Source organism: Odocoileus virginianus, chromosome 7, assembly GCF_023699985.2.
Source record: "Odocoileus virginianus isolate 20LAN1187 ecotype Illinois chromosome 7, Ovbor_1.2, whole genome shotgun sequence".
Lineage (NCBI taxonomy): Eukaryota > Metazoa > Chordata > Mammalia > Artiodactyla > Cervidae > Odocoileus > Odocoileus virginianus.
Genome location: NC_069680.1, coordinates 6712116 through 6727378, shown reverse-complemented (window position 1 = coordinate 6727378; position 15263 = coordinate 6712116). Strand labels below are relative to the sequence as shown.

At 39.3% G+C, this 15263-nt stretch overlaps 1 protein-coding gene across 3 annotated transcripts in view; it reads right to left on the bottom strand.

The window, feature by feature from the left end:
- Positions 1–15263, bottom strand: part of CNNM2 (cyclin and CBS domain divalent metal cation transport mediator 2) — a 160133-nt gene that overhangs the window by 49069 nt on the left and 95801 nt on the right. The window contains exon 2 of one of the 3 annotated variants that reach the window (XR_011488613.1): positions 2437–2531. The exons of the other annotated variants lie outside the window; for them this stretch is intronic. The gene's annotated coding sequence lies outside the window, so the exon portion shown is untranslated. The remainder of the gene's footprint in view (positions 1–2436; positions 2532–15263) is intronic. 3 annotated transcript variants of the gene reach the window in all.

Sequence of the window (15263 nt, the reverse complement as noted above, 5' to 3'; positions counted from 1 at the left end):
CTGAACTGTAACAATCTTCTAACTTCTCTTTCGAACTTTACTGTAATCTCCCCATCTCCCTGATGCCATAGTAACCTTTCTAAAAAGCAAATCTGAACATGTTATACTACTGCTTAAAACTCTCTAATAGCTTCCCATTACACTTGGGATAGTCTAAATGCTTCAGTATGACCTACAAAGCTATAATCACATGATCCCTAGCTCTTTCTTTAGTCTCATCTCCTACTTCTTTGGTCATTCAATGTTAGAACACATTCTGCCACTCTCCAAACTAGATATGCTATTTTATAGTTCATTCTGCCAAGAACCTAGACAGCATATTAAAACACAGAGACATCACTTTGCCAACAAAGGTCCATATAGTCAAAGTTACAATTGTTTCCAGTAGTCATGTACGGATGAGAGAGCTGGCCCATAAAGAAGGCTGAGCGCTGAAGAATTGACGCTTTCAAATTGTGGTGTTGGACAAGACTCCTGAGAGTCCCGTGGACAGCAAGGAGATCAAACCAGTCAATCCTAAAGGAAATCAACCCTGAATACTCACTGGAAGGACAGATGCTGAAGCTCCAATACTTTGGCCACCTGATGCGAAGAGCTGACTCATAGAAAAGACCCTGATGCTGGGAAAGATTGAGGGTAGGAAGAAAAGAGGACAACAGAGGATGAGATCGTTGGACGGCATCACCAACTCAATAAACATGAGTTTGAGCAAACTCTGGGAGATAGTGAAGGACAGGGGAGCATGATGTGCTGCAGTCCATGGGGTCGCAAAGAGTTGGACACAACTTAGTGACTGAACAACAACTGCCAAGAACACCCTCCTCCCCTTTATTCTCCTCAAGGATGCAGTTCAAGAATCCTCTCACCCTGGAAGTCTTCATCACGTCACCTATGCCAGTTGGGTTTGATGTCCTGTCTCTGTGCTTCCACAGAGCCTTCATTAGCTCCATCAGAGATTTCTTATCCTGTATTATGATTTGCTCTCCTCTCTACTAGACTGTGAGATTCTTGAAGGCAAGAGCTCTCTTTTATATCTAAAGTCTCAGAGGCTAGCACGGTACCAGGTATATAGCACTGTCAATAAATGCTGAAGACATGGCTCAAATTAATCATAAGAAAATAAGAAGGAAGATGACGATTAGGGGGAAAAACAGTATCATCTTTGCAAGCTTGTGTCGTAAGAGATTGTTTTTCTTCCTGGGATACAATACAGTAAATGGGGCCAATCAGTGACTGCCAGTTGATTGTAATTTTAGCAACGATTTCCCAGAAGAGTAACCAATTGTTACCTAATCGAAGGCCTGGGACATAAAAGACTCTCATTTCCTATTTAATTTTTTTTCCTATTTAATTGTACTGATTTTATTATTTCAGCTCCTATTGGCACCAACTTCGAGAAAAGTTACAATAGAGTTTGTCCCCACTTGAAGCCAGCTTGAAAAACAAGTAAAAATCAAACCCTGTGCTCCCTCCTGTTGAGTTTGAGAATATCTTCAAAGAATTTTCATTGTCTTCTTAACTACACAACATGAATTCAGCCTGGAAACTGAGACTCCAAATTTTGAAACATGATGGTTTGTCAAATAAGAGAGAGAGAGAAAGGCACTTAGCTTACCAAATGAATGAATGAATGTTCAAAAGAGGTCAACGATCATTCATTTACATAAAGATCCTTCAAACACCTTTTGAGGTATCTGCCCCTCGGTCAAGACAACAACCTGTCTTAAGTTCTCTGGGAGTAGGTTCTACAACTGCCTGAAAAGAACATCACCTTGGTTCCTGACGACATTCAGAAAATCTAGGTCATTCTTTGCCACTAACCCCTCGCCAAAAAAGTCAGTTTTAGAGCTCAAATATGTGTGCTGGGACCCCAGAGAATACTGTCAGTGGTGACTAAGGGCTTAAACTAAAATTAGACAAGTCTGGGTTTGAACACTCTGGTTCTGCTACACACTTAGTTGTATGACCAAAGACAAGTCATTTACCCTCTCACGGCCTGTCACTTTAATCATCTGTGAAACAGAGATAAATCCTAGGCTTCCTATGAAAACTGAAGAAGTTTAGAATTTAACACAGGGCTTGGCACATAGCAAGTAATGCAATAAACGACAATGAGTATATTCTTGATGAACTTTCTCCTGGTTCTGAAACCTAATAATCATCTCAAAGGAATATGTATAACACGTTTAATATCTACAGAAGCAAGATCTTGGAATCATTGGGAAAATTCAGCTACAAGCTGCTTCTTTTAAAATAGAGGCTATGGGCTTCTATGAAAAAGCATAATTAACATCCCGTGAGCATTCAGTCCTAGGCAGCCTTGTTTTGAAGTTCTTCAGCAACTTCACATACTGTTCACTCTGTTTCACAAAACCCAAGCTTCGCCTCTGAGCGGCTTCACATGGGTTGTGGAGATTGTCCGCCGTCCCCTCTCACCTCTAGAAGTGGTCGCTCCCGCTTACTGGATGGGGCAGTGGGGAGGGCGGCCCATGAAGGAAGCTTGTACAGCCATTGCCTTTGTCATATTTCCTCTGTGAAGAAACAGAAGACTTCAGTTCCTGGGATTGGTTAAGCCCTAGAACAGAGAACTAAGGAACTACTTTGTATTCTCCTACGACTCTCATCTCTTTGTGTATAGCGCCATAGAAGCAGAATTGTTATGCATTTTTGCATCTTGATCAGGAAACTGGAATGAAAATGAACACAGGTAGCCTGCCATACACCATAAATGGAAGCTGGCACAGAGCAGAGAAAGACTCAAAGACTGAGGGAATGCAAAGAGGAAAAGCCAGTGAAAGAATAAATTATACACAATGACCATGCCAACCCTGAAGTTTGCAAAACACTGTGAAGGTTGCTATATTTAAGATCAGCATTGACTTGAGGTCAATATGGTCTCCTCTGGTGCTAGTTAAGGATTCATTCAACAAATATTTTTATTGAGCACTCATTACCTGCTGTACTAAGCTTTAGGGTTAAAATAAACACATGCAAATAAGACTAGTCTTCACTGTTAAGGAACTAGAAGTCTAGTGTAAAAGACAAGTAAAGATTACAACATGGTAGACTCTCTCAAGGGACCTCCATGTGACAATGTGCGGATTAACTGACATGTTCATTCTCCCCGTGGAACACATGACTGAGGTCTATAGGACACGGAAAGCTTTTGGCTAGTAAAACTACTATCCAGTACTCTGCATAATCTACTCCCATATAGTAAGTAGAATGTTTACCAAGAATTGGTTACTTTTGTTCCCAAACCTAGTTATGACATCAGTGCTTGATGCTACAAATTAAATGTTATAGAAACTGATGATAGTAAAAAGAAATTGCTGTTTCTATGGAAATTATGATGAATCCTCTGGAAAGAATCAGCAAAAGCAAGTTGCTTAAACACACACACACACACATCAAAAACTGATACTGAATTAGGAGTGGGCAAGAGAATCACAAAAGTGAGGGGGGAAAATCTTTAGCAACTCTTTAATTTGTACTGTTTGTTTAAAAATCCTTTGTAGGGACTTCTCTGGTGGTCCAGTGGTTAAGAAGCCACCTTGCAATGCAAAGGACACCGGTTTGATCCCCGATCTGGGAAGACCCCACATGCCCATGCACCACAACTGCTGAGCCCGTATAGCCCAGAGCCCATGCTCCACAACAAGAGAAGCCACCGCCACTAGAGAGGAGCCCCCACTCTCTGCAGCTAGAGAAAAGCCCACACACAGCAAAGAAGACCCGGAGCAGTCAATAATAACTTTTTTTTTAAAGCCATAACATAATATAATAAAAGTCGCTCAGTCGTGTTTGACTCTTTGCGACCCCATGGACAGTCCATGGAATTCTCCAGGCCAGAATACTGGAGTGGGTAGCCTTTCCCTTCTCCAGGGGATCTTCCCAACCCAGGATCGAACCCAGGTCTCCCGCACTGCAGGCAGATTCTTTAGTAACTGAGCTGTGAGGGAAGCCCTTTAAAGCCATAATTCAGCAAAAAAAAAAAAAAATCCTTTGTATTGTTTGTTCCACTTAAAAAGAAAACTCCAATTTAAAGAACTGAGAGAAGATATAGATGTTGGATGAGTTCATTCAATTACAGGGAACACAAATCAGCCCACATTCAAAGAAAAGGCCTTGGTTCTGAATCAGAAGAATGGCAATAATATTTTCCATTGCCTATTGAAGTCATACCGATTCAAGCAAACAACATAAATGACTGCTAAACATTAGAGGAAAGGTTGGCGGAGAAAATAATTTTCACGTGGTGCTGAAGTATCACTCCATGAATTGCTGTGGTAACTGTGGAAGGGGGAGCGCATATCTTGACAATGGAGACAACTGGTAGTTGCCACCTCAATCAAGCGACTCAACATCAGTGACAGGGAACAATCAGAATGGGTGCCCCCTGATGTTATGTGTTGTGAAGTACACACAGCTCATTAAAATATACTTGCCAAAGGTTGTTTAAGAATTTGGATTTAATTTTCAGTATACAGGCAACATAGGAAATCAGAGAAATTAGTTAAATGATAATGAGAAAATCATAGAAACCCAAAATATGGAACACTCCATGAAAGAACTAGCTTGGTTTCTTTAAAAAGTCAATACCATTATTGATTTTGTTTGGTAACCTAAGAAAATGTTACTTTTTAGAGTTCAAAGGGATAGAATGACATGTCTTGAATTTGTTTTTAAAATATTCCAGCAAAGAAAAAAGATAGGCGAGGTAAATATGGCAAACTGTTGACAATTACTGAATCAATGGATATATTGGGGTTTATTGCCTATTTTCACAACTTTTGTATGTATGTTCAAAACACAAAAAACAGAAAATATTCAATGTCATGAAAAAACTGAGGAGGGGATTATTCTGGTTTAAAAGATACATAACAACCAAACGCAATGCACAAACCTTGACTGAATCCATGTTAGAAAAAAAAACTATATATGACATTTTGGGAGGACAGAAAATCTGAATATGGACAGGTAGTAAATGATTTGGGGAACAATAAATTTTCTTAGTTATAATGGAGTGAGGATGATGTACGAGAAGTAATGCTGGGTCAGCTCTCATGACCCATTATTGGGTTTACTACAGTTTACTTTGAAATAGTTCAGGAAAAATCATTAAGAACTATCAAATCTAGAAAGAAGACAGCTATATGAACATTAATTATACTAGTTGTTCAACTTCTCTGTATTTTTGAGCATTTTCATAATAAGGTTTTAGCAGTTTGTCAAACACTTGCAAATGTTTTTTTCAAAATAATATATTTAAGATACACACATAATTTTTTAAATTCCATACTTCAGTTAATTTTGTTCTTTAGTGAACTGAAAGGTAAGAGGGGAGAGGATCTAGACAGTGGGGCACTGATACATATTTAACAAGTTCTCTGGGGAAAGCAGCCCTGGTTTGTAGCATTCACCACTTTTCATTGTATGAATATCCCTACCACGTCCGATTTCAAATTACTAACATGTCACTGAACACAGAGTTGGGAAGAGATGAGTACAACTGGTCTTTCAAGCCACAGCCAGTTCCAACACATCACTGAATCCAGATCATAACAGAAGGATGCCAGCTGTAACAGAAGAGAGGGAAAAGATGGTTTGCAGAAAACAAACAAGCAAGGTCATCAACTGACAAGGTATGAGGCGGGGGAGAAGGGTTTGAACACAGAAGACAAAGTATTAAATTATCTATAAATATTCATGGATGAAACTGGAACCCATTATACAGAGTGAAGTAAGCCAGTAAGATAAAGACCAATACAGTATACTAATGCATATATATGGAATTTAAAAAGATGGTAATGATAACCCTATATGTAGGACAGAAAAAGAGACACAGATGTACAGAACAGACTTTTAGATTCTGTGGGAGAAGGCGAGGGTGGGATGTTCTGAGAGAACAGCACTGAAACAAGTATACTATCAAGGGTGAAACAGACCACCAGCCAGGTTGGATGCATGAGACAAGTGCTCAGGGCTGGTGCACTGGGAAGACCCAGAGGGATGGGATGGAGAGGGAGGATCGGGATGGGGAACACATGTAAATCCCTGGCTGATTCATGTCAATGTATGGCAAAAACCACTACAATACTTTAAAGTAATTAGCCTCCAACTAAAAAATAAATGAAAAAAAATTATCTATAAATATTCAGCACAGTGCTTGGTATACGGTAATCACTAACTTACTAAGCACCTCCTACTATTGGACCATAAAGAAAGCTGAGCACTGAGGAATTGATGCTTTTGAACTGTGGTGTTGGAGAAGACTCTTCAGAGTCCCTTGGACTGCAAGGAGATCCACCCAGTCCATCCTAAAGGAAATCAACCCTGAATATTCATTGGAAGGACTGATGAGCTCTTCTCCCACCATAAGCTCCTAACTGACATCTACGCAGTCATGCATGTGTTCCCATCATCCCTAATACAAGAATTTAAAAGCCAACGGCCAACAGGGACCTCCCTGGTGCCCCCCAGTGCAGAGGGCACAGGTTTCGTCCCTGGCCGGGGAGGGAAGATCCCACATGCTGCACAACGTGGCCAGAAAATAAAAAGAAAGAAATCAACGACAATAAACTAGTACCCAAAAAAAAGTTCCAGATCATCATGCCCAGCTAACAGGGTAGAGGCTGCAGTTTAACAAGTTCACTCACATGTGGAAAAGTTAGAATCTTGGCTGCCTCAGTACCCATGATAAGATTCACCCGAAGCCTTCAGTCACTCAGAATGCCACATTTCACTCCAAAACACAGTCATTCAACAAATATTCGCTGAGCACTTTCTACGTCTTTGGGTCTGGGAACACACATGAACAGAATTCTCTCCAACTCTAAGGAGTTCTAATTTGGCTTTGGAAAATTTCCTCTGCGAGGAATTTATCTAATCTTAGGCAACTATCTTTAGGCCGAAATTACTATTTATAATTATGAACAGCAGGAGCAATTCTTCCTTAGAGGAACAAATATTTTCTCATAAATTTGCTAGAAATCACATTTTGTTAAATGAATCCTGGTTTTTAAACCGTAAATTAGAGGTGTATTCTTCTCAGGGGAAAAGGGCACAGGAAAAGGAGTACATTGATGTGATTCCTGGACTTAACCACTTAATCTAACTCTCTTGTAGGACTCCATGCCTCCACTGGCAGGAGCCAAGTGAAGGAGCAGAAGTCAAAAGAGAACTGCTGTCCTTGAAGTAAAATAACCCCCCAGCAGGCCAAAATCAAGTGGGAGCCCCAGAACGCTGTAATTCTGACAAGACCACTCCAGGTCTCCCCTTCAATACCCATAGCCTCTCCGCCAACGTCTACCTTGGGATAATCAGGACTAATTTCATCATGCCTTTGACATCATTCACAAGAAGCCCAGGACTGCAACGCCATTCCTTATTTTTTGCCAGCCTCAAGTGGTTTCCTCACAGGCATATATTCAATAGTACTCTGCTAAAGACTCAGGAGAACCCCTTGCAGATCTGTGCAACTCTCTCTTCTCCATATTCTCTGAATTCGAGGCTCTCTGACCTCCTCTAATTCTCAACATTGTCTCCTCAACCCAGGGTGACCACAGGCTCTGTTTAGGTTGGCCCTTCTTGAATTGTGACCTCCATCTAGGTAGAAAGATGGTGCAATCATAAGGGCTCATCTTCTGTCAAGATCGTCTTCTGGTACTGCTTATTGTCAAATATTTGAAAACCACTGTATGTATCAGTTCAGTTCAGTCGCTCAGTTGTGTCTGACTCTTTGCAACCCCATGGACAGCAGCATGCCAAGCCTCCCTGTCCATTACCAACTCCCAGAGTTCACTCAAACTCATGTCCATTGAGTTGGTGATGCCATCCAACCATCTCATCCTCTGTCACCCCCTTCTCCTGCCTTCAATATTTCCCAGTATCAGGGTCTTTTCAAATGATTCAGCTCTTTGCAATAGGTGGCCAAAGTACAGCAGTTTCAACTTCAACATCAGTCCTTCCAATGAATATTCAGGACTAATTTCCTTTAGGATGGACTGGTTGGATATCCTTGCAGTCCAAGGGACTCTCAAGAGTCTTCTCCAACACCACAGGTCAAAAGCATCAATTCTTTGGCACTCAGCTTTCTTTATGGTCCACTCTCACATCCATACATGACTACTGGAAAAACCATAGCCTTGTCTAGACACACCTTTGTTGGCAAAGTAATGTCTCTGCTTTTTGCTGTCTAGCTGTCTAGGTTGCATAGCTGTCTACTTATTTAAGGAAGGAGGGTAAATCTGGTCCCTGTTACACCACAGGGGCACAAATGGAAGCCTCTTCTCTGTTTATTTTCCATCCTAACTTAGTCACTTTCTTCCATGGTCACTCCCTTGACCTTGCCATTTACAATTACTGCAACCCCTCATTATCTCAATTCCAAACATCTACTCTCCAACCACCACCACCTCTTTTTTTTTTAGGACACTCCTGCTAGTACAGTTCCAACAATCCTTTGCTTCACTTTCAATCCACTGTTTCTACCACTTTCACTTGTCCTCTTTCTCCTAATCGAGCTCTACATCATTTCTTGTCAATCATTTTAACTAGACCCTCAATTCCCTGGCCCCTCTCACTTCATCTTATTTGCTTGGCTAAATAACAACCCAATTTTTTTTTCTATTTATTTTTATTAGTTGGAGGCTAATTACTTTACAATATTGTAGTGGTTTTTGCCATACATTGACATGAATCAGCCAGGGATTTACATGTGTTCCCCATCCCGATCCCCCCTCCCACCTCCCTCTCCATCCCATCCCTCTGGGTCTTCCCAGTGCACCAGCCCTGAGTACTTGTCTCATGCATCCAACCTGGGCTGGTGATCTGTTTCACTCTTGACAGTATACTTGTTTCAATGCTTATAACAAACCGATTTAAATCCAACACATTATCTAAGGAAGAGTACACATTTTCTGTTTTTATCTTATTTATTGTCTTCTATTCCACTAGAAGGACAGCTCCATGAAGGCAGGGACTCTCATTTGCTTTTTTTTCTTTTACTACTATTGTATTCCCAGAGCTGAAAACAGTCCCCAGTAAATGGATGATACTCAATTATTTCTTGACTGGTTTAAATAATAAAATCCAATGTTCAAAGTAAGTATTCAAGTGAAAACACCAAAAGTGAAAAGCAACACTCTATCTAGAATATCTAACTGCTTCCTGCTGTAAAAGAGATCACTAAAAAAAAGGCAGGTAATGTGTATATACTTCCAGTCTTATTTTTTTATAACCTCTTTAATGATTTTTTTGTAATGTTATATACATGGTTCTGATAAGATGGCAAACTACAGTAGGCTCCCAACAGAAATTTGGAGATCTCACAGACAGGTTAATGAAACAGTCACACTAATACAAAAGCTGTGACAAAAACCTCAGGCAACAGAAAACAGCTAGGTTGCAGCTGGAAAGAGATGCCCGTGCTAGGTCCTAAGAAGGTGGCATAGAGAACACTGGAAGGGGACAGGCTTCTCCATGTGTGTTTCTCTATGTTGTTCATGCTTTCTTGGCCCCCACTGCTCACAACACTCTTACCCAGCTGGCTCTGACAGCAGTACCAGGGTGGTACGCTCAAGCAGGCTGGGTTAAATAGAGGTACGAGCAGCTGTAAAGCCTTATGTGCATCTTCCTCTTTTACTCTCCTTCCCAGCCAGAGTGAGGTAAGGACTGTCATCGAAGGGAACTCTCAGAGGCATAAGCCAGTGCCTTTGTGTTGTTCCACAGTCCAGGGATCTATCAAGAAATGACAGCCAGAAAAACAGACTTACAGAGAAGACAGATGAGCTCATCTCAAGGGGCTGTGTCTTCCAAGCAGGAAGACATAACTGGAAACATGCAGTAAGAACAAAGTGAAAGTGTTAGTTGCTCAGTTCTGTCTGACTCTCTGCAGCCCCAAGGACTGTAGCCTGCCAGGCTCCCCTGTCCACAGAATCCTCCAGACAAGCATACTGGAGTGGGTTACCATTTCCTACTCCAGGGGATCTTTCCAACCCAGGGATTGAAGCCAGGTCTCCCGCATTGCAGGCAGATTCTTTACTGTCTAAGCCACCGGGGAAGCCCATAAGTAAGAACAAGAAGTTTTAAAATGAACGCCAACTAAAGTTAATGGTGTGAAAATTTAAGAGCCAGGATGATAAAGAACCCAATAGCTGGGCTAAAGAGCCAAAGGTTAAGAAACTCTCTTAGAAGATATTAGGAAGGGGAAAAAAGAGGAAAATAAATAGCAAGAGGTAGAGGATGGAAGTGGAAGTGTCAATATATCTATGTAATGAGGCCCAGAGGAAAGGAAAGCTGTTTCTCCTAGAAAAACACAAGGAGAAAATTTTGAACAAGAAATAACTTAGGGTTCCCAGATCTAGTAAAAGATGTGAGACCTCAGACTGAAAAAAAACCCATAAAAAGGATAAATTTGGGGGGGGGGGGTGGATTTATCACCAGTCACAGTATAATGACTTCCCTTGTGGGAACTCATTATAATGCTTTCCTTGTGACTCAGCTGGTAAAGAATCCGCCTTCAATGCGGGAAACCTGGGTTTGATCCCTGGGTCAGGAAGATCCCCTGGAGAAGGGAAGAGCTACCCACTCCAGTATTCTGGCCTGCAGAATTCCATGGACTGTATAGTCCATGGGGTTGCAAAGCATCAAAAACGACCAAGTGACTTTCACTTCATAGTATAATGAAATGAAAGAAAAAAGAAAAAGATGCCTAAAGTTTAGAGGAAAAGTAAATCGCTTATAAAGGAAAAACAAGAATCAGATTGATTCCATAATTCTCAAAGGCAACACTGGCTGTAAGAAGTCAATGAAGTGACAGGTGCAAAGGTGTGAAAGAAAAAACTCAAAACTTAAAAATAAAGACATATTCTGGAATACACTATAAAAATGGGAAGGGTAATAAGTAAATAACTTATTAAGCTAACTATTGTGTAAACAAGGTACAAAACAAAACAAAAAAGTAAACCCATAGCAATTCCAGAACTAGTGTTCTTTAAAAATCAAACCACATTTTTTTTTTTTTAAAAGGTGGGGCATGACTGGAGGGTAGAGAGGAAGATGAAAGCTTCTAACATGTTAGTCTTTTTTTAAGTATGTGTGGGAAATACATACATTTAAAGGTTTAAAATAAGAGAAATTTTTCAATAGGAACAAACATAATTATCAAATTAAGAGTAAGAGTTACAAGCACTTTTGAAATTGAAGCTGTGACCAAAAATGTCAAACAACAACAACAACAAAAATAAAACAACAACAACAAAAAAAAACCCAAAAGCCCAGGACCAGACAGCTTCACAGGAGAATTCTATCAAACATTTAGAGAAGAGCTAATGCCTATCCTTCTAAAACTCTTTCAAAAAATTGCAGAGGAAGGAACACTTCCAAATTCATTCTACAAGGCCACCATCACCCTGATACCAAAACCAGACAAAGACAACACACAAAAAGAAGACTACAGGCTGATATCACTGATGAACATAGATGAAAAAATCCTCAACAAAATTTTAGCAAACAGAATTCAGCAACACATCAAAAAGCTCATACACCATGATCAAGTTGGGTTTATTCCAGGGATGCAGCAAGGATTCTTCATTATATGCAAATCAATGTGATACACCATATTAACAAACTGAAAGATAAAAATCATATGATCATCTTAATAGATGTAGAAAAAGCCTTTGACAAAATTCAGCAACCACTTATGATTAAAACTCTTCAAAAAATGGGCACAAAAGGAACCTACCTCAGCATAGTAAAGGCCATATATGATAAACCGACAGCAAACATTATTTTCAATGGTGAGAAACAGAAAGCATTAGCCCTAAGATCAGGAACAAGACAAGGGTGTCCACTTTCATCACTATTATTCAACATAATTCTGGAAGTCCTAGCTACAGCAATCAGAGAAGAAGAAGAAATAAAAGGAATCCAGACTGGAAAAGAAGAAGTAAAGCTCTCACTATTTGCAGATGACATGATACTGTACATAGAAAACCCTAAAGATGGTATCAGAAAATTACCAGAGCTAATCAGTGAATTTAGCAAAGTTGCAGGATACAAAATCAATACACAGAAATCACTTGCATTTCTGTATACTAACAATGAAAAATCAGAGAGAGAAATTAAGGAATCAGTCCCATTCACCACTGCAACAAAAAAACTTAAATATCTAGGAATAAACTTACCTAAGGAGACAAAAGATTTGTAAGACACTAATGAAAGAAATCAAAGATGACATAAACAGATGGAGAGATATCCCATGTTCCTGGGTAGGAAGAATCAATATTGTGAAAATGATTATTTTCACTACCAAATAGTCTACCAAATGACTACCAAACACAATCTACAGATTCAACGTGATCCCTATCAAATTACCAGTGGCATTTTTCACAGACCTAGAACAAAAAATTTCATAATTCATATGGAAATACAAAAGACCCCGAATAGCCAAAGCAGTCTTGGGAAAGAAGAATGGAGCTGGAGGAATAAACCTTCCTGACTTCAGATTACACTACAAAGCTACAGTCATCAAGACAGTATGGTACTGGCACAAAAACAGAAGTATTGACCAATGGAACAAGATAGAAAGCCCAGAAATAAACCCATGCACCTATGGGTACTTTATTTTTGACAAAGGAAGCAAGAATATACAATGGGACAAAGACAACCTCTTCAATAAATGATGCTGGGAAAACTGGACAGCTACATGTAAAAGAATGAAATTAGAACACTTCCTAACACCATACACAAAGATAAACTCAAAATGGATTAAAGACCTAAATGTAAAACCAGAAACTATAAAACTCTTAGAGGAAAACATAGGCAGAACACTCAATGACATAAATCAGAGCAAGCTCCTCTATGACACACCTCCTAGAGTAATGGAAATAAAAACAAAACTAAACAAGTGTGACCTGATTAAACTTAAAATCTTTAGCACAGCAAAGGAAACTATAAGCAAGGTGAAAAGACAACCCTCAGAATAGGAGAAAATAATAGCAAATGAAACAACTGATAAAGGATTAATTTCCAAAATATACAAGCAGCAAGGACAACTCAGTACCAGAAAAACAAACAACCCAATCAAAAAGTAGGGAAAAGACCTAAACAGACATTTCTCCAAAGACACACAGAATGGCTAACAAGCACATGAAAACATGTTCAATATCGCTCATTACTAGAGAAATGCAAATCAAAACTACAATGAGATATCACCTTATACCAGTCAGAATGGCCATCATCAAAAAGTCTACAGACAAATTCTGGAGAGGGTGTGGAGAAAAGGGAACGCTTTTGCACTGTTGTAGAAATGTAAATTGATACAGCCACCATGGAAGACGATATGGAGATTCCTCAAAAGCTAGGAATAAAACTACCATATGACCCAGCAATCCCACTCCTAGGCATATACCTTGACAAAACCAAAATTGAAAAAGACACAAGTATCCCATTTTTCACTGCAGGACTATTTACAATAGCTAGAACATGGAAGCAATCTAGATGTCCATCAACAGATGAATGGATAAAGAAGCTGTGGTACATATACACAATGGAATATTACTCAGTCATAAAAAGGAACACAATCAAGTCAGTTCTAATGAGGTGGATGAACCTAGAACCTATTATACAGAGTGAAGTAAGTCAGAAATAGAAAGATAAATATCATATTCTAACACATATATATGGAATCTAGAAAAATGGTACTAAAGAATTTATTTACAGGGCAGCAATGGAGAAACAGACACAGAGAACAGACTTATGGACATGGGGAGAGGGGAGGAGAAGTGAGATGTATGGAAGGAGTAACATGGAAATTTGCATTACCATATGTAAAGTAGATAGCCAACGGGAATTTGCTGTGTGGCTCAGGAAACTCAAACAGGAGCTCTGTATCAACCTAGAGGGGTGGGATGGGGAGGGAGATGGGAGGGAGGTTCAAAAGGGAGGGGATATATGCATACCTATGGCTGATTCATGTTGAAGTTTGACAGAAAACAACAAAATTCTGGAAAGCAATTATCCTTCAATGAAAAATAAGTTAATTAAAAAGAAAAAAAAGAGTTAGGGACAACTGCCAAAAGAATATAAACAGAATGGATAACTTTCAAACAGGAGGACTATTATATTTAGCCAATAGATGGTAGGAAAAGAGGATAACAAAAATAAGCAAACAGAAAACATGCAGTAACATAGCTTTAAAAAAATAAAAATAAATAGTTTATGATTGATATAAATCAGTTCAGCTCACTGACATTCTCAGAATAACTTTAAAAAATACAGGTAATATATGCTCAGTGTACAAAAAACATGAGGAAATAGTCTGGAAAAGAGTCAAATGAAGAAATTAAAAATCACCAATAAAATCACTGACATTTTTTCTCTACTAAAATGTGTATTAATTGTTTTTCATGAAAAATACTTTTTTGCACTTAAATCTGAAAATCTTTCTATATCAATCAACACAAAACTTCATAATGATTTTTACTGGGTAAACTGTAGTTCTGCATTGTATCACTGTAATTGTTAGATAGCCAATGTATTTCATTTCCTCTAGGTTAGACATTTCAATTATTTCTGGTCTGTCATCTTTCATATAACATTTGATACTTCCTCCCAGGAAAACTACCCTTCCCTGACTGCCATCTCCACAGGTTGAGAGAAGGCCCATGGGTTTTATGTGGGAAGACTGTCCCCTCTATCACTTGGCTCTCCTTTTCTACTGGATAATTTTCATCAGCACATTCGAAGGCCAGAATATTTCCCATCTTTAAAACCAAAAATCCTCTCCAGCTTCTTTATCACTTTCCTGCTTATCATTCCCATTCTCTACTGCTCTTTATAGCAAAGCCCTTCACAGAACTGTCTCTACTCACTATCTTTATTTCCTCATCTTTCACGTTCTATTCAATATGCTGCAAACCACACTTGTCCACGGAAACTACTCTTGTAGAGATCTCCAATAAACTCTTATTTGGATACACTCAAAGATAAATTCTTAGCCCTCATCTTAGTCCATTTTTTAATCACTCCTTTCCTGAAACCATCTCTTCACCTGGCTTACACCACACTTCTCTGGGTTTTCCCTTCCTTGACAGCCACTCCATCTCAATCTCCCTTGTTGGTTCCTCTCATTCCCCTGACCTCTAGAAGACAGAGTACTCTTGCTCTTCATTCTTGAATCTCTTCTCCATGGATACTTATTCACTTGAGTAATTATCTCATTTAATCTCAAAGTTTTAAATATCATCTATAAGTTGATC